Source organism: Triturus cristatus, chromosome 4_1, assembly GCF_964204655.1.
Source record: "Triturus cristatus chromosome 4_1, aTriCri1.1, whole genome shotgun sequence".
In the NCBI taxonomy this organism is placed as follows: domain Eukaryota; kingdom Metazoa; phylum Chordata; class Amphibia; order Caudata; family Salamandridae; genus Triturus; species Triturus cristatus.
In genome coordinates, this window is record NC_140585.1 from 71,318,658 (window position 1) to 71,329,442 (window position 10,785).

Consider the following 10,785-nt stretch of genomic DNA (forward strand, 5'->3'; position numbering starts at 1 on the left):
GCCCATCGGGCAGCACACGGGGGTTCTTCCGATGAGATGTGGGAGGAACCATTTGGAACAAATCGATTTTAACATCATCCGAGCGCCCCAATATGGCGTCATATTGGGATTGCCGTGGCTACAGAAACACAACCCCTCTGTGGATTGGCCAACACATCGCATCGAACTGACGTCACCGTATTGCATCCTGCATTGTGGAATAGGAACGGAATCCCTTGACGCAGATGAGAGCGGGAGTCAGACGGTGGCTACAGCGGCAGAAAAGGATGTGGCTCTCCCCCAGGCTTATCACAGTTTTGAGGAGGTATTTGATGAGGTGAAGGCGGAAGTGCTACCACCACGTAGACAGTTTGACTGCCAGATCGACCTGGTTCCAGGGGCCAGCGTTCCCAGCGGCAGGCTGTATGCCCTGACGGAGCCTGAAAACGTGCATCTCCGGGGGTACCTGGATAAACTCCTCAAGCTAGGATTCATCCGCCCGTCCAAGTCTCCGGCCGCCTCGCCACTCTTCTTCATCCCGAAGGATAATGGGGAGCTGAGAGCCTGTGTGGACTTTAGGGCATTGAATGCGATAACCGTAAAGAATCGGTACCCCTTGCCTCTCATCAGTGTACTCCTGGAACAGGTCAAGAAAGCTCGTATCTACACCAAGTTGGATTTGAAAGGGGCATACCATCTGGTGCGCATGAGGGACGGAGACGAGTGGAAGACCGCCTTTAAGACCAGGTTTGGCCTTTTTGAGTACCTCGTCATGCCGTTCGGTCTGTGCAACGCCCCGGCAGCCTTTCAGTACTTTTTGAATGAGGTATTCAGAGAGGAGTTGGATATCTACGTGGTCGTATATATCGACGACATCCTCATCTATTCGTCCAGTGTGGAGGAGCACGTACACCACGTCAAAGCTGTGCTCCAAAAGCTGAGGGAAAACATGCTGTTTTGTAAACTCAGCAAGTGTGACTTCCACGTCACATCCGTGGAATTCCTCGGAGTGATGCTGAGTCCAGAGGGACAGGAGATGGCAGAACGAAAGATCAAGGCGGTGAAAGAATGGCCGGTGCCCCAAAGCGTGAAGGACGTCCAAAGTTTCATTGGCTTCGCCAACTTTTACAGGCGGTTTATAGATGGATTTTCAGGATTGGTGGCCCCAATCACACAGCTACTGAGGAAGTCCAAGGAGTTTGTCTGATCCCCTGAAGCGAACAAAGCCTTTGAGGCCCTGAAAATCGCCTTTTGTAAGGCACCGGTGTTGGCTCACCCCGATCCGGATCTCCCCTACGTGGTGGAAGCGGACGCATCGGATGTGGCGCTGGGGGCTATCTTGTCCCAATGCAACCACGACACAGGGGTGCTTCATCCCGTTGCGTACATGTCCCGCAAACTCAACGACGCCGAACGCAACTACCATATCGCGGAGAAGGAGCTTCTCGCAATCAAGGACGCCTTCACCGAATGGAGGCATTGGTTGATGGGGGCAAGACATGTGGTATCGGTGTACACGGACCATCGGAACCTACAGTTCATGACGGCCACAAGACACCTTTCTCCCAGACAGCTGCGGTGGATGATCTTCTTTGCGGGGTTCAACTTCCGCATCACATATCGGCCGGGGACGGAAAACCGGAAGGCGGACGCCCTGTCCCGTCAATCTGCAGTTAAGGAACCATTGCCTGAGACCGAGCATTCCATCATTTCCCCGAGGATGGTATTGGGGGTTATCCAACCGGATACTTTCCTGAGGGGAATAAAGAGAGGGATCAGGTCATTCGCATGGCGGAGGTGGCTCCTCAGTCACAGAGAATGGCAGCTGAAGGACGGGATACCCCTGAAGGGCAGGTGCCTATTGATACCCACGCCTAGGCTAAGGAAACAAGCATTCATCTGGTGCCATGACTCTCCATGCGCAGGTCATTTGGGCTTTGAAAAAACGGTGGCTAGCATGGGACGGCATTTCTGGTGGCCAACCATGAGAGTGGATGTCAGGAGGTGGGGACAGGAGTGTCCTACGTGTGCTACCATGAAGGCCGACCATGGCCGAACCCAAGGGCTCTTACATCCACTTCCGACCCCGGATAGACCATGGGATAGCATATCACTGGACTTCGTGGTGGGCCTACCGGTAGACCAGGGGATGACGGCAATACTGGTGGTGGTGGATTACTTGACGAAAATGGGGCACTTCATCCCCTGCAAGAGAGTCCCTACGGCCGGGGAATTGGCGTCACTACTCCTAAAGAATGTGGTACGACTGCATGGATTACCTGGGGTGATCGTGTCGGACCGGGGGTCGCAGTTTACTGCACAATTCTGGAAGACTTGGTGCACTGCGCTGCATGTTAAGACCGCCCTGTCCACCAGCTACCACCCTCAAACGGACGGCCAAACCGAGCGCCTGAACCAAACGCTCAAACAGTATCTGCGATGTTTTGTGGACCAGGGCAGGGAAGAATGGGTCGACTTGCTATGGGTTGCAGAGATAGCCTATAACAACGCCACTCACAGCTCCACACAGTCATCTCCGTTCTATAGCAACTATGGCCAACATCCCAGGTTCTTGCCATTTCTACATCCGTTCAGAGAGGACAGGATTCCCGCCACAGCGGACAGGGTGGCACACATAAAAGACACGTTGATGTGCTCAAGGGCTGTCCTAATAGAGGCCAAGAGAAGATACAAGGCTGCGGCAGACAGGAAGAGAAGGCCCGGGCCACTGTACCGCACTGGAGACTACGTCTGGATATCCACAAGAAACATGAGGTTTCGAAAGAACAGTGTGTTCCATCCCAAGTACATGGGCCCCTATCGAATTACCAAGTGTATGGGTCCCGTGAACGTGAAGGTGTGCTTGCCCCAGTCATTGCTGATACACCCTGTCTTTCATGTATCATTGCTCAAACCAGCACCCTCCAAGCCGTCTGGGACACCTAGGCCGGTATGCGTGGAGTCGGAGGTGGAGTATGAAGTGTCGGGCATACAGGCGTCCAAATGGCGCAGGGGGAAGCTGTGGTACCTGGTTGCGTGGAAAGGCTATGGCCCGGAGGAGCAGTCATGGGAACCGGCTGAAGGGGTTCATGCTCCGCGCTTGGTCTCCTTGTTCCATCGGCGTTTTCCTGCCAGCGCTGGACCCGTGGGGAGCCGCTGAGAGGGAGGATGTACTGTCAAGAATTCCTGTCATGCGAGGGGAGGAAAACGGTAACCAGCGAAAACGGACTACATCTCCCAGGATGCTTAGCGGTTGAGAGGTTATGTAAACAGGAGAGCTGTTACATAACTCAAGGAAAACACGCCCTTATGTAAACAGGAGAGCTGTTACATAACTCAAGGAAAACACGCCCTATAAAGGGAGGAACCGGGAGGTACAACGCTGTTGGATATTGTGTTTACACCGACGTACCTGCTTAGTGAAGAGCAGTGTTCCGGAGTGGTGCTCCAGTAAGGCAAGAACGAAGGTAGGTCGAGTCGTTACTCCCTGGGCCGTGTCTTGCCCCATCGTCACCTGTGAAGGACCCGGAAGCTCTACCGGATAACCATAGAGCTTCGCTTTTTGACTCGGCTGAGTCAAAGCGCAGTGGCGCTTTTGCTGGTTGGAGTCGTAACTCCCAGCCCGACCAGAGATACAGGGACTGCCAGCTGTAACGCACACCAGGAGGTGTTTGCCGCGTTACAGACTCGGAAGTCCACAGGATCGATCGAGCGGCTGCTCTCGGTTCAGTCTTCTTTGCTTGTGATTGGGGTATCGGTGACGCATCACCAGGAGGTGACTCCGCGTCCCGGTGCAGTCTGAGGAAGAGGTTGAGCGGCTGCTCCCTTCAGGTAGAGACCCCGGCTGGGTGTTTCCCTGACTCCTCGATTCTCCCCAACACTCTTTGTGCCCCTCACAGCCTACCGATTGGCATTGTCGGCCATTTAATTTCTGCCCTCTGTTGGCATACGCCGGGATCGGCGTATCTGCAGAGGACGGTTAGGACCATCCGTGCTGTGGGCTGGTAACGTACTTAGCCTGGAGGATTCCAGTGACTATAACCTTTGTTTATTCCTTGTATTATTTTTGCCTTCATTAAAATAACTAAACCTTCACAAGTGGTTGCGTTCTCATTATCGTGTCTGTTAAACGATCCTGAGACGTTCAGGGCGTTACAAAATATCCGACCTTAATAACACTAACTGTCTCCCGGTCGATAACAGACATGGCAACACTTGATGATGTGCTGGCTGCTTTAGCAACCGTGCAAATTGAATTGGCTGCCTCCAGGCAAGAAACAGCCGATGTAAAAGCCAGACTGGATGCTATCCAATTGGACCCGCTCACGCCCAGCACCTCCCTCACGAACCAGACCCCTGCGGTAGTAGTGGAAATGCCGGTAGCCGTCCCCTTGGCAACACCAGAGAGGTACAGTGGGGATCCTAACACAGTGCAGGTATTCCTCACACAAGTGGCGCTACATTTATCGTGCAAACCAAGGGCGTTCCCCACGAGTCAGGCTCGTGTGGCTTTCCTTATATCCTATTTGGCTGGAAACGCGGCACAATGGGCCGTACCTCTGGTGAGCAGGGACGACCCCATCTTATGTGATTGGGGTGCTTTTCGCGAGGAATTCCTGAAGGTCTTCGACAGAAGGGCTGACTCGTACACGGCGGACCGTGAAATGCTTGAGTTGAGACAGGGATCCAACGACCTGGTGCAGTATCTCAACGCGTTCCGAAGGCTGGTTGCGGAAACCAAGTGGCCTGTTGCTAAACAGACGGCGCTCTTCCATCATGGGCTGTGCGATGAGCTCAAGGACGCCGTGGCTCATATTGACCCACAACCCAAGACATGTGAGGGCCTTATCAACCTGGTATTACGGCTGGAACATAGGCTAAGTGAAAGAAAGGGGGATCATGGGAGAAAAGGAAAATCCCTTCCATCCTATGTGACAGTGGGAAGTCCTGAACCTTCCACCGCATCCAAGGGAGAACCCATGGACATCGGCGCAATACGAGCGAGCCTCACAGCCACGGAGAAAGAGTCACGCCGTAAACAAGGATTGTGCCTATATTGTGGCAAAAAAGGCCACTACGTACGTGAATGCCCTGCCAAACCGAAGACGTCACGTTATCGAGCCAACCGGTCGGTAACAGCCGTGGTGGACGTACCGGCGGAAAACTAGAGGACTCCCAGACCAAAGAAGGGGCATCTCGGAGTCACTCATCCATCCCTTCACTTTCCAACTCGGTCACTAAGGGACAACGACACCTGTTTCTCACGGTGCACGTGGGAGTGCATGACCAGTGGATACCCGTTGTGGCCATGGTGGATTCAGGGGCCACTGGCATGTTTATGGACCACAACGAGGCATGCAGGCTAGGGCTAGTGCTTCTTCCCAAAGCTGTACCCGAAGACGTCTATGCTGTAGACGGAAGGCGATTGGTGACGGGGCCCATCGGGCAGCACACGGGGGTTCTTCCGATGAGATGTGGGAGGAACCATTTGGAACAAATCGATTTTAACATCATCCGAGCGCCCCAATATGGCGTCATATTGGGATTGCCGTGGCTACAGAAACACAACCCCTCTGTGGATTGGCCAACACATCGCATCGAACTGACGTCACCGTATTGCATCCTGCATTGTGGAATAGGAACGGAATCCCTTGACGCAGATGAGAGCGGGAGTCAGACGGTGGCTACAGCGGCAGAAAAGGATGTGGCTCTCCCCCAGGCTTATCACAGTTTTGAGGAGGTATTTGATGGGGTGAAGGCGGAAGTGCTACCACCACGTAGACAGTTTGACTGCCAGATCGACCTGGTGCCAGGGGCCAGCGTTCCCAGCGGCAGGCTGTATGCCCTGACTGAGCCTGAAAACGTGCATCTCCGGGGGTACCTGGATAAACTCCTCAAGCTAGGATTCATCCGCCCGTCCAAGTCTCCGGCCGCCTCGCCACTCTTCTTCATCCCGAAGGATAATGGGGAGCTGAGAGCCTGTGTGGACTTTAGGGCATTGAATGCGATAACCGTAAAGAATCGGTACCCCTTGCCTCTCATCAGTGTACTCCTGGAACAGGTCAAGAAAGCTCGTATCTACACCAAGTTGGATTTGAAAGGGGCATACCATCTGGTGCGCATGAGGGACGGAGACGAGTGGAAGACCGCCTTTAAGACCAGGTTCGGCCTTTTTGAGTACCTCGTCATGCCGTTCGGTCTGTGCAACGCCCCGGCAGCCTTTCAGTACTTTTTGAATGAGGTATTCAGAGAGGAGTTGGATATCTACGTGGTCGTATATATCGACGACATCCTCATCTATTCGTCCAGTGTGGAGGAGCACGTACACCACGTCAAAGCTGTGCTCCAAAAGCTGAGGGAAAACATGCTGTTTTGTAAACTCAGCAAGTGTGACTTCCACGTCACATCCGTGGAATTCCTCGGAGTGATGCTGAGTCCAGAGGGACAGGAGATGGCAGAACGAAAGATCAAGGCGGTGAAAGAATGGCCGGTGCCCCAAAGCGTGAAGGACGTCCAAAGTTTCATTGGCTTCGCCAACTTTTACAGGCGGTTTATAGATGGATTTTCAGGATTGGTGGCCCCAATCACACAGCTACTGAGGAAGTCCAAGGAGTTTGTCTGATCCCCTGAAGCGAACAAAGCCTTTGAGGCCCTGAAAATTGCCTTTTGTAAGGCACCGGTGTTGGCTCACCCCGATCCGGATCTCCCCTACGTGGTGGAAGCGGACGCATCGGATGTGGCGCTGGGGGCTATCTTGTCCCAACGCAACCACGACACAGGGGTGCTTCATCCCGTTGCGTACATGTCCCGCAAACTCAACGACGCCGAACGCAACTACCATATCGCGGAGAAGGAGCTTCTCGCAATCAAGGACGCCTTCACCGAATGGAGGCATTGGTTGATGGGGGCAAGACATGTGGTATCGGTGTACACGGACCATCGGAACCTACAGTTCATGACGGCCACAAGACACCTTTCTCCCAGACAGCTGCGGTGGATGATCTTCTTTGCGGGGTTCAACTTCCGCATCACATATCGGCCGGGGACGGAAAACCGGAAGGCGGACGCCCTGTCCCGTCAATCTGCAGTTAAGGAACCATTGCCTGAGACCGAGCATTCCATCATTTCCGCGAGGATGGTATTGGGGGTTATCCAACCGGATACTTTCCTGAGGGGAATAAAGAGAGGGATCAGGTCATTCGCATGGCGGAGGTGGCTCCTCAGTCACAGAGAATGGCAGCTGAAGGACGGGATACCCCTGAAGGGCAGGTGCCTATTGATACCCACGCCTAGGCTAAGGAAACAAGCATTCATCTGGTGCCATGACTCTCCATGCGCAGGTCATTTGGGCTTTGAAAAAACGGTGGCTAGCATGGGACGGCATTTCTGGTGGCCAACCATGAGAGTGGATGTCAGGAGGTGGGGACAGGAGTGTCCTACGTGTGCTACCATGAAGGCCGACCATGGCCGAACCCAAGGGCTCTTACATCCACTTCCGACCCCGGATAGACCATGGGATAGCATATCACTGGACTTCGTGGTGGGCCTACCGGTAGACCAGGGGATGACGGCAATACTGGTGGTGGTGGATTACTTGACGAAAATGGGGCACTTCATCCCCTGCAAGAGAGTCCCTACGGCCGGGGAATTGGCGTCACTACTCCTAAAGAATGTGGTACGACTGCATGGATTACCTGGGGTGATCGTGTCGGAACGGGGGTCGCAGTTTACTGCGCAATTCTGGAAGACTTGGTGCACTGCGCTGCATGTTAAGACCGCCCTGTCCACCAGCTACCACCCTCAAACGGACGGCCAAACCGAGCGCCTGAACCAAACGCTCAAACAGTATCTGCGATGTTTTGTGGACCAGGGCAGGGAAGAATGGGTCGACTTGCTATGGGTTGCAGAGATAGCCTATAACAACGCCACTCACAGCTCCACACAGTCATCTCCGTTCTATAGCAACTATGGCCAACATCCCAGGTTCTTGCCATTTCTACATCCGTTCAGAGAGGACAGGATTCCCGCCACAGCGGACAGGGTGGCACACATAAAAGACACGTTGATGCGCTCAAGGGCTGTCCTAATAGAGGCCAAGAGAAGATACAAGGCTGCGGCAGACAGGAAGAGAAGGCCAGGGCCACTGTACCGCACTGGAGACTACGTCTGGATATCCACAAGAAACATGAGGTTTCGAAAGAACAGTGTGTTCCATCCCAAGTACATGGGCCCCTATCGAATTACCAAGTGTATGGGTCCCGTGAACGTGAAGGTGTGCTTGCCCCAGTCATTGCTGATACACCCTGTCTTTCATGTATCATTGCTCAAACCAGCACCCTCCAAGCCGTCTGGGACACCTAGGCCGGTATGCGTGGAGTCGGAGGTGGAGTATGAAGTGTCGGGCATACAGGCGTCCAAATGGCGCAGGGGGAAGCTGTGGTACCTGGTTGCGTGGAAAGGCTATGGCCCGGAGGAGCAGTCATGGGAACCGGCTGAAGGGGTTCATGCTCCGCGCTTGGTCTCCTTGTTGCATCGGCGTTTTCCTGCCAGCGCTGGACCCGTGGGGAGCCGCTGAGAGGGAGGATGTACTGTCAAGAATTCCTGTCATGCGAGGGGAGGAAAACGGTAACCAGCGAAAACGGACTACATCTCCCAGGATGCTTAGCGGTTGAGAGGTTATGTAAACAGGAGAGCTGTTACATAACTCAAGGAAAACACGCCCTTATGTAAACAGGAGAGCTGTTACATAACTCAAGGAAAACACGCCCTTATGTAAACAGGAGAGCTGTTACATAACTCAAGGAAAACACGCCCTATAAAGGGAGGAACCGGGAGGTACAACGCTGTTGGATATTGTGTTTACACCGACGTACCTGCTTAGTGAAGAGCAGTGTTCCGGAGTGGTGCTCCAGTAAGGCAAGAACGGAGGTAGGTCGAGTCGTTACTCCCTGGGCCGTGTCTTGCCCCATCGTCACCTGTGAAGGACCCGGAAGCTCTACCGGATAACCATAGAGCTTCGCTTTTTGACTCGGCTGAGTCAAAGCGCAGTGGCGCTTTTGCTGGTTGGAGTCGTAACTCCCAGCCCGACCAGAGATACAGGGACTGCCAGCTGTAACGCACACCAGGAGGTGTTTGCCGCGTTACAGACTCGGAAGTCCACAGGATCGATCGAGCGGCTGCTCTCGGTTCAGTCTTCTTTGCTTGTGATTGGGGTATCGGTGACGCATCACCAGGAGGTGACTCCGCGTCCCGGTGCAGTCTGAGGAAGAGGTTGAGCGGCTGCTCCCTTCAGGTAGAGACCCCGGCTGGGTGTTTCCCTGACTCCTCGATTCTCCCCAACACTCTTCGTGCCCCTCACAGCCTACCGATTGGCATTGTCGGCCATTTCATTTCTGCCCTCTGTTGGCATACGCCGGGATCGGCGTATATGCAGAGGACGGTTAGGACCATCCGTGCTGTGGGCTGGTAACGTACTTAGCCTGGAGGATTCCAGTGACTATAACCTTTGTTTATTCCTTGTATTATTTTTGCCTTCATTAAAATAACTAAACCTTCACAAGTGGTTGCGTTCTCATTATCGTGTCTGTTAAACGATCCTGAGACGTTCAGGGCGTTACACCTAGACCGTCTCGGCTCCCGGTCCACGCACCTTTCCTGAACTGTTTTGAATGGCTATTCCTCATCCCGGCCACGGGAAAACACCTCACCGGAGAGCGTAAGATGCAGGGTCCACATTGAGAACCCGCATTTGTCCCGAGAGCACTCCTGCAGCAAGATTCGGAGCCTCGTGGCGGGGCGCTGGAGCTCTGCAAAATGGCGCCCGCAGCTCTGAGTGCCTCGGCCCAGTGAAGTCAAGTGTGGGCAGTGTGGGCGAAAATAGCGCTACGAGCCGAGACTCGAGGGGCAGACCGTTGCCGCCACGCACATTGAGGACCCCCCGGAGCAGTGGAGCATCGTTGGAACTGACGCTAAACTTGACTTTGTGGAGCTCCACGTGCCGTTACAGCTGTGTGGGCTACGGGGGAAGAGATCGGAACATAGCACCATAGTGGCTGACCAAGTCTTGCCACCGGGGACCTGTCATTGGTAGGAGATAGCCCGAATATCACTGTGCTGGGCATTCCCACGCGTCGTGCCTGGCCCTAAGAGGGCAACCGGGCTGGGACTCAGGGCATCGGCACACTAGTCACCCTAACTTGTGACCCTCGGCTCCTCCCATGGTACCGCGGAATTGAAGGCAGGACATCAATGACCCGCAAGGCCTGTAAGCAGCTGCAGTGATGTCCCACGGCCGGGCCCCTGCAGTGAAACGATAGAGGCGACCGGGCAGCATCTCCCTCCAGCACACTGACACACAGATGGACCTGTAAGGGTGGCGTTCTCCGTTCCTGACCCCTGGCTGCGGGCTGTGTGCTCCGTGAAGAGGGAAGGATGCTGGCATAAAGATCGGGACACCTGGCCCAGCCGACACTGCGCCCGGATCCCACCCCGCAGATGAGTCCTGCCAGCCACTGAGCCACATCCAGCGAGGCCTATGAGACTTTAAGGTGGCGAGACCTGCATGATGAGTACCTTATAACTTACTGTGAACTGCAGCCCTGGACCCGCACATTGCAGCTAGAGACAAGACAGTCGCCAATACCCACTCCACAGTCACCGCTGAGGGACTCAACACTCAGACTCAGCACGCCTCTCACGCTGCAACCTCGGGGGTCCTCCTGGATCCGCCCTTATGCCGCCAAAGAAGAAGACAAGCAAGTCATCAGGCAGGGTCTCAAATTTTTTCACACCCACGGATAAATCGCT

General features: G+C 54.3%; 1 pseudogene; it reads left to right on the forward strand.

The window, feature by feature from the left end:
- Positions 1-9,828, forward strand: part of LOC146839554 (uncharacterized) — a 29,501-nt pseudogene extending 19,673 nt beyond the window's left edge.
- Positions 9,829-10,785: the final 957 nt, after the last annotated feature.